The sequence below is a fragment of the Stenella coeruleoalba genome (genome assembly GCF_951394435.1).
Source record: "Stenella coeruleoalba genome assembly, chromosome: 2".
NCBI lineage: Eukaryota > Metazoa > Chordata > Mammalia > Artiodactyla > Delphinidae > Stenella > Stenella coeruleoalba.
Genome location: NC_137147.1, coordinates 173,322,224 through 173,346,399, shown reverse-complemented (window position 1 = coordinate 173,346,399; position 24,176 = coordinate 173,322,224). Strand labels below are relative to the sequence as shown.

The window sequence follows — 24,176 nt, the reverse complement described above, 5'->3', positions numbered from 1 at the left end:
TTAAAAATCAACTCTACTAATTAAGTTTCCAAATGCATGCATGCAGAGTTGGCTTAATTAGTAATTCCATATGTATGCAGTAGATGCAATAATATGGAATGTATGTATGCAGTAGAATGAACAGCTTCCTTAGCACCTGAGGTATGAGTCATTTTTGCCCAAAGCAAGCAGGATAGTGAGCTATACTACAGGATAATGAAGATTTAAGGGGGGAAGAAAGAGTTCTGGCATAATTTTAAAAGGATATTTTAGCTATTGAAGTAGGTATCTGTCAACTAATGCTTTTTAAGTACGTTTTTTAAATAGGTAAGAAATGAGTTTTATGTTGCTCAATTTCTTGAATTAAAATAGATTAAAACTACAGATTAAATAAAATCTTTATTCCCAGAGCTACTCCTGGGTACGATGTTAGGCACTTAAGCAGCTCTTAAATTCTTTGGGTCCATTAGAATTCCATTTATTCTGTCATTATTTCAGCTGAAAAAGCTGCTTTCATTTGTGGATACATAATTTACAGTTATAAATATTTAAAGTGGGTTTTTCATCTTCTCTCTCTCTTTTTTTTTTTTTTAACCATCTCTTTTCCCCAGACTTCTCTCTTCTGCCCCAGGATCACAGTACATGTGACATTGTTTCTGTCTTGGTTCCTACTCCAAGTTTCTGTTTTACTAAATTGCTTATTCCTCTGCAACCCTTGAGCTTTTATTAGTGTCCCTCCCTGAAGACCAGAGCTTTTTTGTAAGTTTCAGGAAAGAACTGAGTTTGGCTACTTTTAAATTGATCTCTTTATTTTTGTTATCAGCTTTTTTTGTTCCATTTACTATTTGAGTTCTCTATGTTTCCTTTTTTACCCAAGTCATGACTAGAAGTTGGCTTATCCTTTAGTTATTTTGTTTCACACACCCAAATTCACCGCTAAGGTGAGCAAGTTGCATCTTCCATTGCTTGTTTTACTGCAAAGGGTCTTAGTTCCTCTGTCTACCTCTCTGCTGGCCACACCTCATGGAGCCCCCTGAAGCACGACTGTCACCAAATTACCTTTGCCCTCAAAACAACAAACATGGTTCCATTATTATTTTGATATTTAGAATATCACATGTGTCAATATCAATTCCTGTATTTAATCCATTACCCAAAGCAAAAGGAAACTGGGATGCAAGGAGAAGTTAAAAGGAAACAACGTAAGTGTATCATCTATGTAAATGTATGTATGAAAGCATTTCAATCTTCATTCAGGGATTTTGCTTCACAGAATACAGCCTTAGCTTACTCAGTTTCTACTCCCTCTTCCCACCAATATTGGCTGTGAGAGACCAGAACCCATCCTTCTGATCCATCCTTCATGTGAGCACTAATACCACACAGTATAAGAATTCTATCAGAAAATAAAATTGTGTAATGTATTATATGTAGAAACGAAATGCTAACGGTCTGATCAGCTGTCTCTTATCAGTCTCACGCCAGTTACTGCACAGTGTCTACGCTCTCACTGGTGTGCACGCTCCCATGGCCCACCTGGGCTCTCCCTTCCTGAAGCCTCACCTCCAATACTTTCAGAGCCCATGGACTTCTGTCATTTTACCATTTAATTTGAATTCTCTATGTTAATTTCATCTTGTCATGTGTCGTGGAATTTACATTGTGCTTGTTCACCATTGTATCCTCAATTACTTAGTCTCAGTTGCAGATTTTAATGCATTAAATGTTTACTACCAATCCTGTAGCTACAGTTTTCTCCATTCAATTATGCATTTTGATTTGTCTCTTTCTAAGATGGACACTACATTTTATCATTTCTTTCACAGTTGGAATTATCTGCTTATTTTTCTTGGTGCTTGAATGAGCTAGTAGACAGTGATGTTCCTGGATATAACTTTATTCCCCCAGAGATTTATGAATATTTCTTTGTGTTATTTATATCATTTTCTTATCAATTTTTGCTGGTATATGTTATTTTCCTTCTACCTACAAGTTTAATACATTTATATTTCAGAAAATATTGCTGTACTGTCTTCTAGAACATATTCTCTTCATTATATTGAGCTGTCTATTCCAAGGAACTTTTCCTTTTATTGAATTTTCGTCATGTATTCTCAATATTTTTCATCTTCTCACTAATTCCTTCCACCTTGTATCCTGGCAGCATTTATCACTGCTCTACAAGTCTTGCATCCATGCCAGAATTTTCACTTTGCACATGGTGTATTCTTTTCCTTTACCTTTTAACTGATTTATTTGATTTTCGATGGCATCACTTGACCCGCAATTTATGTTCTTATGTCTGCAGTCTCTCTGGATAGCCTTATAATCCAGTCTTTGAGATATGCTTAATAATTATCCCATAATATAGAATATTTCTAGAGAATCTGCGTCTATTCCTTCAAAAAACAAATCTGTATCTTGCAGAATGGGTTCTTCATTTTTCTTTTATTCTGCTATGTTCCTTTTTTGTTTGAGGAGGTGAGGATGGGAAGACTATACTCTTATTGGCATGGTTACCATGCCGTTCATTTCATCTTGCTTATGTTAAGGTAACATATCTGTTCAGATTTTCTATTTACAGTAGCAAATTGTGAGTGAATACTCCTGGGCAATTTGTTTACCCTCCTTGAAGATTTAGTTTTAGAATTTCATGTAACTTCTGTTTGTTAACTTTGTGTCTTGAGCATATGCTATTGGACTATTTTTTTATATACTAATTTGTGGAAGTGAGAAAGAAAAAGCGCGTGGTTGGGTTGAAGGCAGACCTTGCTAGGGAGTCTAAGTTGTCTGTGGAGATCTCTTCACTTGCCCTTGCCAAGGGAATATCACACTCCAGTGATCTTTGGCTTGTTCTCCAGTTACCACCATATCCTGGAGCTCTGAATATGGTCAATCGGCAGTCAACATCCATCTCTGACTCTTCTTACGTGCCTTATGGTATTGTAGAAGCTGAAAAACTAACACCCATTTCCCAGATTCCTTTGTAAGTGGGTTTAAGTAGGCAAATTGGATGTATTCATGCTACATCTGGATTCATCTTTGAGGTGAAATCTATCATTCTGCTGCTATTTCTTCTGGCAGGCAAGATCCCAGGGATGTGAACATTAAGGTGAACTGTGGGGACCAGCCTCAGTGATCCGCCTCCTGTTCACCGGCACCGTGAGGAGGTTCCAGGTGGTCTGGGGAGTGGATGTACTAGTGGTAGTGACTTCCAGATCCTTAGATCGCAGCTATGGCAGTGACTGCTAAACAAAATAGACCCACTCTTACTCCCAGCTCCTATTATATTAGTCCTTACAAGAATATTCTATTCCTTGTATTAAATCCCTCTCTGCTTAAAATACCCAAGTCGATGTGTTGCACTGAACGTCTGATATGCCTAGAATATGGCAAGACCTGACATGCCTTCCTGCTAATGCTGTAGCCATCAGGTGACATGTAGGATTTCTTACTCTTTAGGGTTTATCCTTGATTTTACCCAAGCTGCCCACTTAGTACTTAAGTTTGTTTGTTTGATACAGGTTTTGTTTTCTCCAGGTGGTGGTGGTTTATTTTACTAGGTTTGGAGGGAGACAGAGTTTGAAATCCTGCTTTACACTATCATCTTTCCGTCATAGTGAAGAGAATCATTTAAAAACTCATCAAGAAAAAATGTATATTGTGTTTTCTTTGACAAATTTAATTTAAGTCTTCCCCAGAGGCCTTATAAATTCAGAGTGAAAATACAATTAATCGTATTTTCAATTAATTTGTGTAAGGTCTATTTTATAATACCGTATTTATGTTATACATTTACTTGATGATACAAGGTCAGTTTTTCACAAACATATTTTGACCATTTTAAACAATTGCTCTTTGGATCACTGACTATTTATTGCCTGTCTCTTATGCACCAAGCACTTTTCTAGGCCCTAGGGAAAAAAGATAAGTAAGACAAATTCTTAGCTTTGTGTCTCCAGTGCATATTACTGTTTCAGAAACTACCATTCTATGTCTCTAAAATGGCAATGCCCTAAAGTAGAGTAACTTATCTTTCATATACTTTATAGTAACTGAAATAAAAGAATGAAGACATGTATTGGTTCTGCTACTTACCTTGTTCATTAATCTTCATATAAATCTACATAAGCAAATATCATAAACTTTTACATATGGGGAAACAAAGATCAGAAATAGGAACTGACTTGAAAATCATATTTCAGGTCATTGAATAGTGGTGTTGAATTTTAAAATCCATATTCTTTTCTCTTCCTTGTGCATTTTCTCAAGAGATACAGTGATAAAAAGGTAATTTTTTGAAAAATTTGATACCCATGCTATTTTACACCTAAATGCTATTAACCTTCCCAAACCAATTTTTAGGTTCATTATTTAATTTAGTAGCTAAACATTACCAGGATCTTGGCAGGAGTGGAATTGTCCCCATTTTATAAATGTGGGCAGTGGAGGTACCACATCTAAGTTTTTACATTTTACTGACTACATCAAGTTATTTTGTTAATTTCCAGACATCACGGGATTGCTGGATGAAACATCCAAAACTTTAAAAAGGACAACTGCTTTTACTTACCTAAATTTTGCCAAGTAAATACATTGAACAGAATTTTAAAAAATAATAGGGAAACTCATACCCTCTGATAATATTTCTGAGTAATATTCATTTCCATTTTACTTAATTGGTAATATTTTAAAATTTGGCTTAAAAATGAATATCAGGAAAGATTACATGAATGCATCCATAAAATTTTAAAATGAATTTTACTACAGAATGGAACCAACCTGTGAATTAGGACTATTATAGAAACGTAATGCTGTTTCGGCTCAAAAACAGACATGTTTTCTCATGCCCCTATACCTTTGCTTTGGCTTTATCAACCTCAGAATCTTTTCAAACATCTAACTATGGACTAGCGAGCAAATCAAGCAACACGTCAGCTCTACAGGGGCATCATTTCCTCCACAGTGGAGCCATGTCAGACAAAGAAAAGAGCCAAGGAGGTAGATGGAGGGTGTGTCTTACAGCCATGGCCTTCAAAATGTATGTTGTGCCGTTGAAAGAAGAAAATCGGAGTGATCAAATAGGAAGGTTTAAAGAGACCTTGGAAATCAATGCCACTGTTCCTTTTACCAGGCAAAATGATAGAAAACCACCTGGGATTGTTTCAAACTAAGCTATTTGTCTTTGGTTGTTTTTCTGTTTTACACTAGTCAGAATTTGTTCATTTTTAATCTCAAAGTTATTTTATACTTCAACTATTGTTTAGAACTGTCAAAAGTCTTGTATATTGAGTTGTATAATATACCTTGTCCCCATTCAATCCTTTGCGCCCCTCAAATGTACATATTTCGATTGTCCCTTATATTACCATGATAAATTGATGATGACCTCCTTAAATGTCATGTGCAATGTGAACGTATGACTGGATTGCAGATTGTTGTTCAGACACCTTTCGCATTAATTTTAAGATAGCTTTCTTAAAGATTACAGGCAAAGGGGGAAATAAAAGAACAATCCCATGGATCTCATAAGAGCTATTCAGAACATAAATTCTTTTCAAACTATGGTCGCTAAAAATTCAACTGAGATAACAGAGAACTCCCTTCTTAAAAAGATACAGAAGCAATTCAGAGCTTACTATTTTCGCACAAAGAATATCAGAATCTAATTCCTAACAATGTAAAATGTTGCCAAGGCTCCCAGCTATAACTCGTCAAAGCTTTCAGGGATTTCCAATTTGCACTTTCATCTTCCTGCCAACCCTGTGTATATACATAGTGACTTGAACAGCTCCATGTTGTTCTCCTTCCAAAGACACATTTTAATAACATAGGTGCTGCTAATTTTAGGATTTAGGGGTGGGGGTGGGACGTTTAACTACTGGCAAACATGTTGGTGTCATACTTCGGAAATCATTAGCCATTAACGTACAGTGAATTTTGTAACACACAGAGAACTTCAAGTAACAGACCCTGCCATCGTAATGCTACTAGAATTAGAAATCATTTCTATAAACAGCAGAATGAAGTCCTGATGAAGAGGGCCATGAGTAGGATGAACATGTTGAAATACAAAACATTTGTATGTATGGCCGAAATAGGAGGTGGCGAGACGCACGTACCACACACATTTACTGAGAGACGGCTTTCCTATTCAGGCTGGGCTTGGACAGTCTGCAGAGGTCAACTGCCACTGCAAACAGAGAGGGCACTAACTAAGCAGCTGCATTATCTATCAGTAAGACAGGATCTGAATGACTGGCTGATATTTAAAAAAATGATCCTCAATATTTTCATATTTTAAAAGGAGTATTAAAGTGACATCAGCAAGATGGCAGAGTACAAAGACCCAGACCATCCTCCACCCCACGAATTAATCAACAGTTCATGGACAAGTTTCGTTTCAGAGAAATCCAGAAACCAAATGAAAGACTCCTGCACTCCAGGTAACCATGAAACCAGACCCACATAAGCAGGTAAGGAGAGGTGGAATAGCCTCCCACAGGAATGCCTGACCCGAGCACAGTGTCGTGCAATCAAATTCCTGGCTTTTACCATGGAAAGGAGGGGTTGGTTTGCACATCCAGTGAACCGACTTTCCCAAGGGGGCTCACCAGAGAACTGACCTCAGTTCTGCCAGTCTTGGAGCTCAGATGGGTCCACCTCAGTCTAGTAGCCTGGAGCAGAATGGAGACAGAAGTTTGTGATCACAGATGCCATACCTCCCCTCCTTTCCAGTACAGAGCGAGGAGGTGAAAAAGCCCAGCTCTCAGCTTCCCCCAGGGAAAGAAACAGGAGAGGTTACACACTGTACACCACCTTCCTCAAGGGTGTCCCCAGAGGACTGACCTAAGTTCTGCTAGTCTTGAATTTCAAATGGGTCCCCCATAGTGAAGTAGCCTGGAGGAGAAGAGATGGAAGCTTGGGCTGCTGGATGCCATAGCTCACCCTCCTGGGTCACCACAGGGTGTCCTGACCAAAAACACAGTTGCTTGATTGTCCCTGGGGAGGAAAGAAGTGATAAAGCACCCAGACTAGGACTAATGTGCGGACATCGATGCAGATAGTCAAGGAAAATGAAGAAATAAGCAACCGTGTTCCAAAAAAGATACAATCTACTAGTAGGGGGTTAAGGTTTTATTATGATTGCAATAGTCACTGAGCCAAGACACCCAGTTATTACAATTATCTGTTTTTTTCTAGTATTTCTTTTCTAATTTTCCCGCCCTACCATGTTTAAGACCCTAATCAACTGTGCCATGGAACTGTCTTGTTGCCAAGGGCATCCTGTCTCTGCAGTCTACTGGGAAGCTTTCAGAGTACATGATTTACCACATAATTAAAAGATGATGGTCTGCTTTGACACCTATTTGTAAATTGCCTCAATTTGGAAGAGAAACCAAATGGCTTCAACCCTCAACTGTAGGGCCTCTGTTTTCTAACCTGGAATATGTTCACAATTTGTTTTTTACATTAAGGAATATTACATAGACTACAAGCAAAAAATATAATGAGAAATTCTATATTTAGACATAAATATTTCTATATTTTATGTTTCTGTATTTATATTTGGATATAATAGCATGGTCTTGAATTAATTTATTAACAATGGTATTTGTGCAAACGTAAGGTGGATAGCTAGTGGGAAGCAGCTGCATAGCGCAGGGAGATCAGCTCGGTGCTTTGTGACTGCCTGGAGGGGTGGGATTGGGGAGGGTGGGAGGGAGGGAGACGCAAGAGGGAAGAGATATGGGAACATATGTGTATGTATAACTGATTCACTTTGTTATAAAGCAGAAACTAACACACCATTGTAAAGCAATTATACTCCAATAAAGATGTAAAAAAAAAAGTAAAATAAAAAAATATATATATTTGTTAGTAGTAAAATATTTTGAAAAAGAAATAAATAAAGTCTGTTTTGTCTGAAAAAAAATGGTATTTGTGATGGTACATTTTAGTACAGCAACAATTGTTTTTCTTTGTAGCAATGACATATATCTGCTGGAAAAGAAATAAGACTCGCATCTTGACTGATTCATTTGGGAAGAAAAAAGGAATTCATAAGCCAAAGATTAGTTTGACCCAACACAACCCATTCATCAATTTTTAATGTGTCTTATGCCAACACATTTTGAGAAATGGATCTTTAACTTTGTGTTCTTCTCAGAAATGTCCGTTGACCTACAGCTGGCACTCTATGAGATGCATGTGCCAGAGACTGCAACAGTGGGAAGATCATGTGACTTCAGCCAAGGTCACAAACCGATGCGTGAACCTGTTGGCAAATTGTAGTTTTATCACTCCATCTGCATGAGTCAGTTAAGATGAGAACGGCAATTTTAGCAGATGTATGTTTTCTATTTTTGTAATATGATATGAATGTGAATGATGATTTTCACAAATGAATCTCGTTGTCAGTCTAATCTGAGCTTCCTTAATGCTGAAAATATTTTACTGCCTGCAGAATTGACATTGCTTACGAGATGACTGCCTCTCACTGTTCTGGCCTCTCCAGTCGCGGAGCACAGGCTCCGGACGCGCAGGCTCAGCGGCCATGGCTCACGGGCCCAGCCGCTCCGCGGTATGTGGGATCCTCCCGGACCGGGGCATGAACCTGTGTCCCCTGTATCGGCAGGCGGACTCTCAACCACTGCGCCACGAGGGAAGCCCCGAGATGACTTTTATAGCATCCAAGATCAGAGTGAAGTAGGCCATTTTGGTAAGTTGAATAACTTACGGTAAATTAGTAAATTATATTAAATGATTATTAAGGTGTTTTATATTTTAAAATTCTTTACAAATCAATGTAGTAAAGAAATCATGTTAATAGTAAACATTTTCTCTTTACATTATTATAAATTCTAAAATTAAAAATATTAAATAGGGAGGGATAAAAAGATCTAGGAATGGAGATTGAGATACAAAAGAGTTTTATGTGAAACAACTAGAGATCATATAGATCGATACAAATAAATCATCATTCAGGATCAGAAAAAGATCATGTGGTCTGCAGACCACCTGAGAAACCTTCCTGGAGAAGTTAAATCTTGATCAGGTTTTGAAAAACATAAGAATTTGAATAAAACCGAAGTAATAAGTAAAGTGATGTTGAACAAATAGATTTTGCTGTATGAGAAGGTGATGTAAGAAAATAGGAAGGCATAATGCTTTTGTAAGGGAGGGTCTCCTGACATTTAAGAGGACTTTAAGGAGATTAATTTAGCACCAGTGACCAGGCTGGTTTGGAAGAGGAGGCTGGAAAACTTGAGAGATTCATTGGAAAGCTCTGTCAAGAATCCAAATGTGAGGAGAACAGCTTAAGTAGAGATAAAATATTGAATCCAAGCAGACTTCGTAAGAAGTATCAGCAGAATATCATGTATTGATTGTCTGTAATAGTTTGAAGAGGAAATAGTCAATAGGCAATTCTCAAGTCAGTTTAGTGGACGGCATAGGGAATGGAGATTTTAGTGAATATAGGGAAATGACCAGTTACTTTTTGATACAAGCTGCTTTTGAGGAGAAAGTTGCTTATTAAAGTAAGTATATCATGTATCTGGTCTTTGTAACCCTCCTTGAAAGTGTAAGCTCCTAGAAGCCAAAGCATATGTTTTATGGTTCTTCTCTAACTTCCACAATTATAGCATATGTTCAGTAAATATTTAATGATGTTGTATGAGCTGGAAATATTGGAGGAAAACTGAAAGTTCAAGAACGAAAATGTAAACTGTTTATCATAATAATTGAAGAGATAGATAAAGGCGTAAAACTGGATCTTCAAAAGGAGAGTGTGTCTAGGCAAGACAGAAAAGGATTGAGGCCATAACTTTGGAAGAATAGGCTGTAGGGAATGCAGCTGAGGTGGAAAGAGAAGGCTCAGTCTTCAAGGTGGGAGGGAAGAGGGGAAATAAAGAATCACTGATGCCAAGAGACTTTTGAAAGGGCTGCATATAGAGGTTCAAAAAGATCTTTGACGTTGATGAATGACAGACGACTATTCATTTTGGCCAGATTAAGTGAGGGCAAGTCATAGTTTTGAGAAGTTCGACCAGAGACAGATCAAGAATTGTCTATGGAAGGTACAGCCGGGTCTTAGACTGCACTGGTTGAACTGCATTAGTTCTAAGCTGGCCTTTCACTTAGAATTTTCACCACCAAGACAAGTCAATGGACCTAATTGCAGGGTTTGCATAAAACGTGTGTCAGCTGCTCAGAGCTTTTGCTATTTTGAGATTAAAGCCAGAATGGAGACCAAATATTAACGGTTGAGCTAGGATTCCAGCAAGGGGCTTGCAGCATAAAAACTCTCTCCTCTCGCTTCTGGAAAATAAAAGGCACACTTGAATTTACGACTATGCCAACCCTTCTTCCCTGCTTTTAGTTCTTGTCACTTAAAAACAACTTGATATTAAATAAAATAATTCACTTAAAGAAATAAATTATAAAGTGCCGTACAATGTTTGGATAGTATCAGTGGTGATGAAAACGTTAGTGGTGGCAGCAGTCATAGGAGTCATGTGAGTAGTAGTGCGTTGTGGTATTAACAGCGTCCGCATTTCTGCTTCTTCACTGTGGTTCGGAGCATTCTTCATGTCAATCCACACCCAGAGAACTCCTTAACATAATGTGACTGACTTTCGGTTTTCCAACTTTTTGTAAATTGTATTTACCCTTACACAGAAATACTGACTGGATAATATTTCTTCCTATTACTGAATGATGCTGACATACGTATCTTACCTCCTGCTGACAGTGGAGAGTGAGAAGAGGTGGTGAATGCAAATATCAGAATGTCCATTTTGTAAAGACATCTCTGTCTAGAAAGGTCAATATTTATTTGGGTTAACAAATTCTTCTTGAAGATTACAGAATCCTATAGGATTAACCTGCCTGTAATCACACCTTAATGTCATAGGAGATTGATAGCTTCTTTGACTCCAAATTTGGATTTGATGGGGAGAAAGAAGTAGGAAGAGAGGGGAAGAGCACAAAAAGAAAAGTCTGGAAGGTAATGAACTGCTAATGAAGGTCTGACCTGATTTCCCTGATGCCACCACCAAAAGCTCACTTTTAATCTTAGGAACTTCCAGGAAAGTGTTTTACAATGAACTTTTTTGATATGCATAACAAACTCAAATACCCAGGATTTTGTGAAATTTCCCTTTGGGTGGGAGGGGAGATCAGTCATACTCCTTTCCAATCAAATTCTCACCAGCCCAAGTGACTTTTTATAACTTTACGTTTTATGAAAGTAACAGGTTGAGGAAAAATTTATGAACGTCTAAATTTGGGGGGATGGCTTTTCTAGTTAGATGAAACTGGAAAAAAAGTAAAGAGAAATATAACCTGGCAGAATTAAGGTGATAATGGTAGACAAGGGGAAACATCTGGAAAATGTATGCTGGGCAATCCCAGGCCCACCCCTTCTGAGAACTGGGCTTGACTCTTTCTTGCTACTGAGATTTACAGTCTTGAAGCAGTACAAGTTCAACATCTGCTCATGTATTCCCAAGTGGTGTGTATATATGTAAGAGCAGTGCTTATGACACTGATTTCCCTACAAACTAGGTATTCCTTAGAATATACGTATATTTGATGCCTGGTGGAACTGCTCATGAAGTTGTCTTATGTGGGAACCTCCAAGTCCGTTTGAGAACTATACTTATCCCAACAGCCAATCTGGTTACATGTAGAAGCTTCACCCACTAAAAGATTAAATAAAAGGGGTAGAATTATCAAAAAATTTCCTTTGTGTCTATGTTTTTGTGGTTATTGAAAAAAATCTTTAGAATGATCATGCTTGAATCCATTCTCTAGGAAGTTAAGATACTTTAATAAAGGTAATATTGTACAACAGTATAAAATTTGTATGTTATGTGAAATACTAGTTCTTGAGACTTTAATTATTTCCATATTACACATATTCAATTTTTTAAACATATATTAAGAAAAATACCTCACTAGTCAGTTGATAATTGGGCAGAAATTTCCGTGTACATTTACTCTAATTTCTTAAATTTAATGCATATAAACTATAAAAAGATGGCTATCATCAACTCTCATTTTCTTAATGCAACATAAACTATGTAGGATTGTTGGCACTTCGTTAAGCTTACCTGTCCATCTGCTTCTTTTATATGATATTTAGTGGCCAAATGTGATAGATTTAAGTTTAAAAATTACTTGGGGCGGAATGATAAATCGACTAGAGTACACTTGCCTGTTGTTCCTTCCAGCTGTTAAGTGTGATCAGTAACTGACTCATGTAAATTGTTTGGAGAGAGTTCATTTTGCCTAACTGACCTTATCTGATCATGAGATGTGCTCTCTGGTCACTTTTAGATCTGACAAGGGTCAAAGTTAGCTAACTGTATATCTCTCTGTATATACTATGTTGGAAATCTTAATTCTGTATTCCTCTATCTTTCGGAAATGGACCAACTGCTCTAGGAGTTGTGTTTGTAGAAAAATATTCTTTTTAAATTTAAAGTTTAAAGTGCTGGAAAATACTCTCTTCTTATTCTTGACTAAGTCTGGGATGGCAGTGACTCATTAGGATATATATATATATATATATATATATATATATATATATACACACACACACACATATATATATATGTATATGTATATGTATATATATATATGTATATATATTGCCAAACAGTTAAATTAAATGTTAAATTGAGTTTGGTCACAATTCAAGGCAACAGATGCATGATCTTAAACTGAGTTGTTTCACCTAAAATAATAATCATCTTTATTTTATTTCTTCTTACGTAGTAACCCATTGAGATCCTATATTTTTACTTTATGAAATAGGCTAATTTATACTATGTTAACAAAGTAACCCCCAAATCTCAGTGACCTATTAACAAAATTTCTTATCCATTCAACAAAAATGTGTGCAGATCAAAGAGCTCTCCGGAGTGGCCGCCTTCCAAGCAGTGGTCCAATCTGTTTCCATCTTGAGAGTCCACAACAGCAACCCAATCACCTTGGCAGAGGTTAAAAGAGAGAAAGACGACCCATGTTTCAAATTCAAAGTTATATCAATCACCTCTGTCCAATTGGCCAGAACTATCACCTGGCCCAAAAATAACTGCAAGGAAGGTTGGGAAAGAATGACTTTCTTTCTATCTGACCAGAAAGAGGAAAATGAAATGAGATTTAGAGAATCAGCAAAAATCCTCAACAAAACCCTAGCAAATCAGGTCCAGCAACATATAAAAGGATAATACATAATTTCAAGTAGGGCTTATCCAGGAATGAAAGACCGGTTCAACATTAAAAATTTAATGTAATTCACCTTGTCAACCTAGCGAATAAGAAAAAATGTATGAAAAATTCAGAGATGCAGAAAAAAATTTTGACAAAGTTCAGCATGATAAAAACTCTCAACAAACTAGGAATAGAAGGATACTTCTTCAACTGGAGAAAAGGAATCTACAAAAAACCTGTAGCTAACATCATACTTAATGGTGAAAGACTGAATTCTTTCCCCTTAAGACTGGGAAAAAAACAAAGCTGTCTACTCTTATTACTCCCATTAACATCATATTGTAGGTCCAAGACAGCACAATAAAGAAAGAATATAATGATAATAAAATGAATATGGAAGGAAGAAAGAAAGAAAACTGTCTATTTGCACATGATATAATTATCCCCTTGGAACATTCTGAAGTATTTATAAGCAAGCTATGAAAAGTAATGTCTGAGGTTACAAGCTCACAGGATATGGGGTCAATATGCAAATCTCAATCATATTTATGTATACTAGCAATGAACAATTGAAAATTGAAATTTTTAAAGTACCCCAAATATGAAACTCAGGTATAAATCTAACAAATTATGTTGAAGGACATATATGGTGACAAAATAAAACACTGATGAAAGAAATCAATAAAGACCCTCCCCCCCAAAGAGAGAGAGATACAATGTTTATAGTTGGAAAAACTCAAAATTGCTGAGATGCCAGTTGCTTCTAAGCTGATTTATAAATTCAACACAATTCCAGTCAAAATTCCAATAGGATATGTCGTAGAAATTGACCAGCTGTTTCCAAAATGTATGCGGAAAGGCAAATAGTCAAGCAATTTTTAAAATAAAGTTGAAGTAGAGGATTCACTCTACCTAATTTCAACTTACTACGAAGCTATGTTAATCAAGTCAGCATTATATCAGCATAAAAATAGCCGCGCAGATAAATGGAATAGAATACAGTCCCCAGGACAAATTTAGGCCTCATCTGTTCTGCAGCATATGTTGAAGTAATATGAAGTAATATGACATCAAAGCACTGCATGGAGTCTTTTGGGTACAGATGTGGCCGCAAGGATGTTATATCCCCCAAGGATACTGCAGTCTAGTTGAAGAGGTGAATGTGAGCACAGATCACAAATCACTAGTGTACCCAAAAATGAAAGTGCAGTAAGAGAAGTGAAATCTAAATGCTGGAGGATTTGGAAGAGAAAGATAAGGAAAAAAGATATTTTCTTTGCAAGATTGTATAAGTTTGTGTCAAAATGGTCTAGATAAACAAAATAAGAGGAAAAAGAAAATTGTGATCAAGGACAGCAAATTGCTGGAGAAATTCTCCTGAACCAGTTGGAGCTGGACTCAGTTTAAAAGAGATTAAACTATTACAGCTAGTTTAGAAAAAAGGAGGACAAAATTGTGAATAATTTGCAGTAGAAAAGAACTTATTGAACAAGAAAGAGCACTCGGAAATGTGGTATGTTGCTATGTCTCTGTGGTATCCTGTGGTTACAGGATATTTTACCACATTTTTGCTTCCATTGTTTTGAAAACAGAAGGGCTCAAAAGCAATTTAAAGGATGTTCTGCCTCTCCTCCCGGCACCAGAATTCTAGAAGCATCTGCTTCAGAATAGTGTCGGGGTCCCTGTGTTGCTCGTCACTGCGTCTTGTGCAATAGTTTCTCACATACTTTTCTTGCAAGTAATTCAGTATTTCTTCCCACTGATGCATGCAGCTCCCTTTGGCTCACTGAGCCGAGGCCACAAGGCCAGACGCAAACAGCTTCCATACCGCCTGACATTCTGGTCACCTCCCACACTGTCTCAGAGGCGCCTTGTCCAGTGAGCAGAAAACAGATTGGAATCTGCATCATTCCAGAAAGTATGCCTAGCCCACAGAGCAGGGAATTCTAATACTAAACACAGTTGACTGGGGCGGGGTGGGGGGCTCTGGGGGACAGCTGTGCAATGGGACATCTATGTATTTAAAAGGACGTCCTGTGTGGACTTGCACGTGGGAACAACTGTTAGTTGGCTACTGAAAGTAGAAATAGAATTGGGCTTATACATTGCAGCTAAAGAGATGTGAATGCAAATACAAAAGCATTTGTGCTCTCAGAGGAGCAGGTTGTTTTTATTCTTAGGATGAGGATGATTTTATTTTTGGTTTCACTCTCCAGCAAAGGAGGTGTGGGGATTTGGGCAAATGATTTCACTTCTCTGGGCCCCTTGAATACAACAGAAGAATTGTGTTGGACTGCAGTTACGTTTCTTCCTAGCTCCGGGTTTCCCGAGTCTGGACGCTCCAGGGCAGGGAGATCACGAGACTTGGTGTAACAATCTGGGCCCTTCTCAGGTCTTGGCTCAGCAAATGGTAGTGCCTTTTTCCCAAGGTAGCCCCTCAGATGCCCTTTCTGGCCTTCTAAACGCACCATCCTGCAAAAGGGTCATGGGAGGTAGGAGGAAAACATTGACAAGGCACACAACTAACTCCAGAAAGTGGAAGAATTTTTACAGTAGGAAAGGGGCACTGCACACAGCCCCTCAGTGCCAACTGGGATTGGAAAGAAAGGACATGGAAAAAAATACAGACGTTCATTGTGCAAAAGTTTAGGAGAAAAGTGCATGTGAGCTGGGAAAGCCGTCTCCCGAGTCCTGAGGACTGAAGAGGGCTCGGAGACCCGTGTCCTCTCTTGGTTGTGTCATCACAGTCCTGCAGGTGCCCCCACGCCCGCGTCCAGGTTGGTCCCCACTGAGAAAGCTCCCGCCAGGTATTCAGGATCACACCTAAGTACCTGAGGTTGCAATATATCTGATATCCATTTGCACATAATTAGATACACATACTTCTATTCTGAACACTGCTGAGGCATTTTCAACTAAATGGCCCAACAAGCTCACTGTGTGCATAGGGAAATAACAAGTCCCCCCGCAGACGCTAGCAATATGCTATTACCCACTTCCTCTGAGTGCATCGTATGCAGATGACAACACTGTGACCACAGGTGCCGCTAGGTTTACCAAGACAAAAGTTAAGCCATCAGAACAAGGTTACTGACCACACAGGTGAAATTGCCATTTGGAAGTTCTGAGGGAGATAACCTTTATCTGAGTCCTGGAAGAGAAGCGACCTTTATCTGAGTCCTGGAAGAGAAGCGACCAAGTAGGATTTCACTCTTCGGTGAAAACAAAAGTCACTCTTGCCCTCAAAGATCTCTTATTTATTGAAGGAAAAAGCAAAAACAACCCCAAAATTCAAGTTGTTTCTGAAAACACAATTAAAAGCGTGAAATTCAAAATAATTTCACTCCAAAGGGATTAAACGTCTGGATCTGCACATTGTTAATGTGACCTGTGGATTGCTATCAACTGACAGAAAGAACATTGTCCCTGAAACAGAGACTTTGAACTCGAAAGGGGAACGTGTTTTTCACAAGTCAACAAAAGGGGAAACTGTGGCAGGATTAATTCTATTGAAGAGAAAATACAACTTAAATAAGAAAAAATTTTAAAAATCAAACTGGTTGCTCATCCCCAAACTTCCAGACCAGCATGTGGATTTTTAAGACTTTTAGGTTCAAGGAAACAATGACTTTGCACCAAGCATATATTTTTTGTTCTCTATTTTCTTAGAAAAGAAATCCAAGGAGAGCGGGAGGAAAAACAAACTTAATATTTTAAAGTCAAGTTCTTTTCAGAGTCTCTCATGGAAATAAACCGTTACTATGTCAGCCAAGAGAGAGGCCAGGAAAGGGAAAAGGAAAAGTTGCTGGAAAGCATTCCTTTCCAGAACTCAAGGCCCTGGGACCCCTCATTAAGATTATAAATTCTAGGATTTAATAGTGGATATGGGAGCTACATGAGGAAGAAAAGCAGGGCATGGCATTTGTTTTATTTTGTCTTGACATGTGTTGCGATGCCTCCTGGTCCCGTCCCCTCCAAAGCAGGACGAGAAGGATCTATCTGCGCACCGTGAACGTGAGCCCAGGAGATCACTGCCAAGAGTGCAGGCAGCGCTGCCTGCCGGCCTCCGGACACTTGCCAGGTGAGGCCTTTCAGCGCCTGAGCACATGAACACAAATGGCATACTCGCGTCTGCAGGCCGCGGTTCCTATCCAAAATAACTTCGATTCTTCAACTGTTATGGGGGTAAACATTCACTGCTTTACATGCATTGGTTATGTTCCTTTGGCTGCTTCGTTTCTCCTTTAAAAAAGTGGTCACAGCCCCAGTGTTTTCTCACCAGTATTGTATTGCCCTGTTGCAGCCAAATTTTACGGTTGCAGAAAGCATTAGCCTACCAGGCCAAAAAATACTCTGACTTTGATTTCTTATGAAATTGCCCATTGCATTTCCAGCGATCGCCATCATTACAATAATTATTTGGCTTCTTGCTGTTTTCATGATGACTTAAAAAGTTTCCATTTTTCAGAAAAGCAGGAGTGTTTGATAATAAACATCACTAAGATCCAAATAAACAGATTGGTACAGTGCGTCCACATGCGGCACTCTGCTGAGACCCGACATTATTATTTTACCCATGGAATTTCCTCTGGTGTTTAATGAAGTCACACAAATAGTTTGGATTTTCTGGTTTTCAAATTTCCCTCATCCTTGAAGTGAAACCATCATTTTCTCTTTGTCTGCGTAGATGATATTATCTATAATCATATGTTTTACATACAATATATAAAATCATGTAACCTGAATCAATAAATATCATGAACAAAATTGGTATTAAAATATTTTTACTTGGATGGATATTTCCAGGTAAGTAATTGCTGATATCCTCTGTTTTATCTTCATCCTGGTATTCTTAAAATGAATTGTAGATATAACCATAGATATAACCCCTTGGTTACAAAGGAAATCTTTTTTACAAATTGTAATCATCGCATGATAAAACACTTACCCACATTTGAGATAGTCACGGTGATATTTTATGAAAACATGAAATAATTCAAAATAGTGTTATCAAAAAGCACTCCATTTTATGAGGTTAACGTTTGCCGAGTTTTCTGAGGCACGTATTTTTCTCTTTTCGATAGTCCCTAGTTCCATCACAGTTTTGCTGTGCTCTAGGTGTCAAAGCAATATCCTTAAACAGAAATGAAACTGCAAGTACGTGGAGTGGATAAGTATTCTATCTTTCCCAGCAAAAAGAAGTAAAATCAGGTTATCTCTGAAGCTCCCGTCGGGCCAGAGAAGTGACATACAAAGACAGAGACCTCCAGAGACCTGGGATCCCACGGTCCACCTGACAGACAGCAAGGAGGTACACCATGACCTACTTTGTCCACACTACAGTTGGATGCCATGGAGCACAGTCTATTTTGGGGATAAAATTATTGCTAAATCAGAGTACTTTTCATGACCCATTCTGGAAATTGGAATTGCTCAATTTTCAGCCGTCATTAGAAATAAACTTTCTGCCTATGTTTAAATATATAATGATAATTGCAGGCAGGAAGTTCCAACTTCTTATTTATGGCAAAGACCTAGATAAAACTACTATTCATGCTGTATTGTTAGGCCAGTATACTACACCTCATTAATTTGGCCAAAACTTATTGCTTGGGACAATTTTGCTAGCAATTATCCAGCTGAAGTTTAAATGAAATGATGTGAATGTTAATGTTATGATACCAAATCATTTTTCTAAAAAAAGAGATATTAGTAGAACTATAGAACTGTGAGTAATTATTAGAGAAAGAGAACATACAGAAGGTTGTCTTAATATTAGAGCTGTGTAAAGACAGAAACGGCCGTCCTGGGAGATAAATGAACAGTTGTCATTGGAGAGGATGAAGTCTTCTGTCTGAAATGCTCGGTGGATTTCGCAGGACCATCTGGCCCTGACACTGTAGCAGGTGGTCACACCAGATGATCGTGAGATCCTGGGAATCTTAATGTTTCAATGAAGACCTAGAATAGCATTTCACAGCGTGCGTTCCCGTGTCCCATGATCAATTAAGTATCAAAATGATACGTACATTTTCCCTGGTTGGAGATTTAATAGTGTGTACTTGAAAATTAAGGGCTCTGAGAAGTTCTGCAGTAAAGAAACCTGCCCAACTTTTTCTAACCCAGTGTGCCCAAATTATTTTATTTTTCACAAAATGTGTTATTATAATGGCATTGAGCATTAATTTTCTAGCATTCCCAGTAGGGCAATGTCAAACTAGAAGGTTTTCCTTTTTAAATCTAGCTTGCAAGTTTTGGTAAGATTCTCTCCTCAAATAAGTTCAATTTGTCTCTCCTTTTGAACAAATCCAAAGTTTTAGACTGTCATTCAAGTCCTAACACATTTTTTTTCTTTCTAAACTTATTACTCCAGTCCTTAAAAAGATCATATTTCAGTGTATCCCAAATGTGTTTTTTTTTTCCCCTTCCATCTCTGTTACATATATTTTCTTCCACTTTGGAATGCCATCCACTAAATAGTTCATTTTCAAGTCTCCACTCACATCCCAACTTATTTTTTGAAATTCCCCCTCCCATGTAGAATCTGTACTATACATCTTAGTCTTTAAATTTCATTTCTTGGAATCCGCCATCTCTCCTCCTTCCCGTTCTGTATTCCTTCCTTCTTTTTCTTTCTCTTCTCTCTCTTTCCTTCCTTCCTTCCTCCCTCTGTCCCTCCCACCCTCTCTCTTTCTTTTTCTCTTTCATTCTTTCTTTTTTTCTCTTTCTTTCTTTCTTTTGTATTTGTGCTAATCTTATCTATCCAAATTGATTGCACACTACTTTAAAAAGTCATATCTTATATTTATATATTCCCTAGAATAGCAGCATTTTGAGGTATATAAAGTATACTTTCTTTCCTCATGGAATTTACAATCATGTAAACATGAACTGCACAAAGGAAACCATTCCTTCAATAAAAAATAACAGTTAAGCAGTCTTTACTATTAGAATTCATGTTAGGTGCTACATTAATAATATCAAGTGCCAGGTACATAGTGTATATTCAATAACTATCTTTGAATAAGTGAATGAGTGAAGGAATAAATTAATCTGTTTCATTCTGTTTCATTTTCCTCTTTTTATATTTTACTCACATTTTAGGTCATGCATTTTCTTCTTTGGAGGGAGATGTAGTGAAGAATACATTTTTTTCCTAAGATATACAAATATCTTATAAAATCTGGATGGTCATGGAATTATGTCTTCATGAAATCCTTTCATTTGTGGGTGTATATGTATTCTTTTGTAATTTCATGTTTCTTTTATTTGGTTTTGTTTTCAACAAAAACACAAACTGTCTTTATATTGATAAGGATGCACCTGGTAATGCTGTTGAAATTTTTCTCAATATTTCCAAAGTCATACAAAAATAAAAACTGTATAGACCCACGTACGTGTGTGTGTGTGTTTGTTTTTAATCTTGGCATTTAGTTATACCATTTAATTCCTGATCACGGAGAATTTTTTCTTGTACTTGTTCTCAGTGAGACATTTAGTTCTCTTTTCGGACTCTACAGTAACTTTCTAAAATATTCTTAAGACAAAGATTTTTAAATCATTTACCTAAGTGATTATTTGCATATAAATTTCTATCTATGGCTCACTAACCCAACATTTTTAATTTCAGTAATACTGACCCAAGATTTAGGACTATAGCAAAACAAGGTGAGCCTATCAGATTTATCTGACCTTTTATAAAGTTATGATTGTCACCAACTGCCTACCGAATCAATGTCTTACAAGGTCATTTTCATACAAAATGGTCTTCACAGTTCTAAAGGAAAATTTGCCTGTATTTTCTGAATTAACTTGCTGATTACTCTCACCAAGGTTATCTTCCATAATGTATTAACTGCCAACAGTAAGTGTGTGTGTGGGGGGGGGGAGGGGTTGTTGTAAAAAGAGAAGGAGAAAGAGAAATTTATATTTACATTATATTAATGTAATTATATTTACACCACAATATACAATATGTCTTCATTTTTTATTGGGGGGTGAGTGAATTCTACCAGGTCTTAAAGCAGTAAAAAGTTTAAACTTCCATAGTATACAATATTGAGGGTCTAATGTTTCCCCCCAAAGATTGGGCTAAAAACCCAGGGCTAAAGACCCTGTTATTTTTTTTTAATTCCTTTTTAAGTACAAAACTTAGGGTATAATCTAAAGACAGAGGTAAGTTTACAATTAAGGATAGAGATGAAGGGGGTCTCAAGATATTAATATCCCAATTGTTTGCTAGAGGTTACTTTTCTGAGTCCTCCCTATATTTTCTATTAATGTTTTCATTCATAACAAGACAATTGAGGATATGATTTGGAATAAAAAAAATTATCTTGTATGAATCAAGACTCATGCAATTGCTGAGCCCTTATCAGCTCCCTGTGGAACCGAAGGCAGGTGAGCCCTTTAGTTCCTATTCCTATTGTTCTTTGGAATCTTGCAATCAAATGATCAGAGGGCCATGGTGCATTTGTGAGTGAGTGCCTGTAGGTGCGTGTTTACATGACTAGTCCATGTCCTCTCCCAGACACAGATAAACTTGTCAGCCACTTGTGGGATGTGATTTATGGGGTACTGAAAATTGTACCAGCCCCAAAATATCACCCATATCAGCATGCCACTCAGAAATTCTCTAGAGGCCAGTCACTCCTTATCTACCCAAAGTACTGTTGAATACCAACAGTTTTTACTTGTGGAGAAGTAACATATTAACCCATTATTATGTTTCGGCTCCTTTACAGCCAGCAAGACTTTAAAGGAAAGATACAGGTGGCAGAATGCATGATTCCAGATTCACGCAAATCGCGGGGCTCTGAATGTGGTGTGAGACTTGAGTGAAGTGCTTTATAGAAAGGACTGGAGTAATTGTGATGAAAATGACTGTTCGACACAGTGGTCAAGGTAAGCACCATGCAATCATGAGGGATGTCAAGATAAACACCACCCTTGAGAGGCAAGACCTGCAATAACTATAGTGCAAAATCCACTATGATAAAGGCTATAATATCAACACTAAAAGATGAGTAAAACCTAGTACAAACCTTCAAAGAGCCAAGAAAAGGCCAACACAAGTACAACACAAATGCAATACAAGTACAATATAAGGAATAAAAGCACAGAAATTTATACGAAGTAAGCATCAATAAATATGTGTTCAAATGAGCGAGTATCACTTCAGACAGGCCCTTAATGGAATAATGAATTTCAGAGAAGGGTGACAGTCTACCCATCTGTACATCTACCCATCTAAAAATGAGGCATTTTTAGAGGTTATGTAAGCAGGTTGATATGAAGGAAGAAGGAAGGGGAGGACATGTCTGGTAAACAGAACGGCATTAACCACAGAACAGCGATGGGAAAGTTGGGGGGAAAATTAGGCACCTGCCTATAGTCCACATTGTTTATGACACAGGACATATATAACAATGGAGGGTAAGGAAAAGAGGCTGTTTTAAGGAAGAATCCTGGAAATCATTGAGTGCCAGATTCAGGGTCTTGGACTTAGCTATGGAAACACACTGAAGTTTTTAATTTTTTAAGCAGAAAATAACATCATTAAGTACTCACGTCAAGAAATTTATGACAAAATGGAAGCCACATATAGGTATAGTGACATAGACACCAGAACCCCTTAGATGCAATAGAAGCCTAGAACAATGTTTTAGTCCAAAGTCAGGAAGGAAATGAACATCACTGGGGAGGATGGATACCCAAGGACGTTTGGCAGAGACTCTAGAGGAATTGGAAAGTGACTAGAATGTGAGAGCAGAGAGGAAGAAAAGGGATCAGCATAATTCTGGAGCTCCAGTCCTACAAAGCTGACCTCAGTTAGTTCATAGAATGGGAAAGAAGGGCAAAAGAAAAAAACAATACATTGTTTCTCCTTGGTTTTTGACTTGACACATACAAGAAATATTTCTCCTTGGAAACCAAGTAAAAGAGTTTAGTAAGTAGCAGAAAATGTGACTTTGGGATTCAGGAGATAGTTCAGGCATAAAAGACAATTGCTGTGTGGAATTTACAAGAAAGTTGACAAGAGTTGATGGAAGAAGCAGAAGTAAGGGCCCAGGTAAGTTACAGCACCTAATGAGTGGGCTCCACCTACAAGGGTTTGTTGTCTTAGGAAAAAAGGAAGAGAAAAGAGGCCTTAGGAGTTACACAGGTATGAACATTAACAAGTAGCAAGTGTTCAGGAAGATCAAGGAGAGAATCACAGGACAAGAGAAGAAATGTCTAAATAATTCAGTTGAGTGGAACGATTTAAAATCACTAGGGCAATTGCTTCATAACAGTTCAGTGATTTTCTAGAAGTTATGTAATATGAAACTGTGATACTTTCTTTTAGCTTCTTATCTATTGATAAGATCAAGAATTTTAAAAAGAGAAAATGAAGTAGGTTTTCTAGCTTAAAGGGAAATCTCTATGCTCACATGCAACAGATTTTTGATTGGGTGCGTATCACACGGAACATGGGTGTTCTCTTGTGTTGGCCTTTCTTCTTCAGGATTTCCTTGACCGCTGAGCTCTCACAGTCCTCAGTAATGTTGACTTTGCCTGTGTGACTGGGAAAAATGATTCCAGTTGGACTTTAGCAGCTCTAAAGAATAACAGTCTGCGGAGCAACCCAAAGATGAAAAGAAATGTTCCAGTTGGCACCTGATAAACACTCACACTACCAAATAGTCGTCAGTGATTGTTTTCTCTGAGTTCCTTAGTTCTTCGTATGCTTTCTGATTATAATAGAAGATTTTGATCAGGAGGGGGCAGAAGGGACAGTTAGAAACTCAGGTATCCGCACGATTGTTGCAGAATATAAAAGGACTGATGAGTCAAAGAAAACTGGTGTGTGTAATGCATTTTAAGGTCTTTAAAATTATCCCTAAAATTCCTGTGATGTTTTATTTCATTCATTTCTGTTACTCATTCAAAATATTTACTGATTGAATATAATCAAATTAAATAACTAACAT

General features: G+C 37.6%; 1 long non-coding RNA gene across 2 annotated transcripts in view; it reads left to right on the top strand.

Moving 5' to 3' along the window:
- The first annotated feature begins 8,551 nt into the window (after positions 1 to 8,551).
- The window catches only part of LOC307182589, a 42,791-nt gene continuing 27,166 nt past the window's right edge, over positions 8,552 to 24,176 (top strand). The window contains exons 1-3 of one of the 2 annotated variants that reach the window (XR_013827211.1): positions 8,552 to 8,701; positions 20,834 to 20,871; positions 21,948 to 22,107. This is a non-coding gene — a long non-coding RNA (uncharacterized lncRNA). Of the gene's footprint in view, positions 8,702 to 16,992; positions 17,285 to 20,833; positions 20,872 to 21,947; positions 22,108 to 24,176 lie in introns of those variants that run through there. The other variant, XR_013827212.1, reaches the window with a different exon arrangement.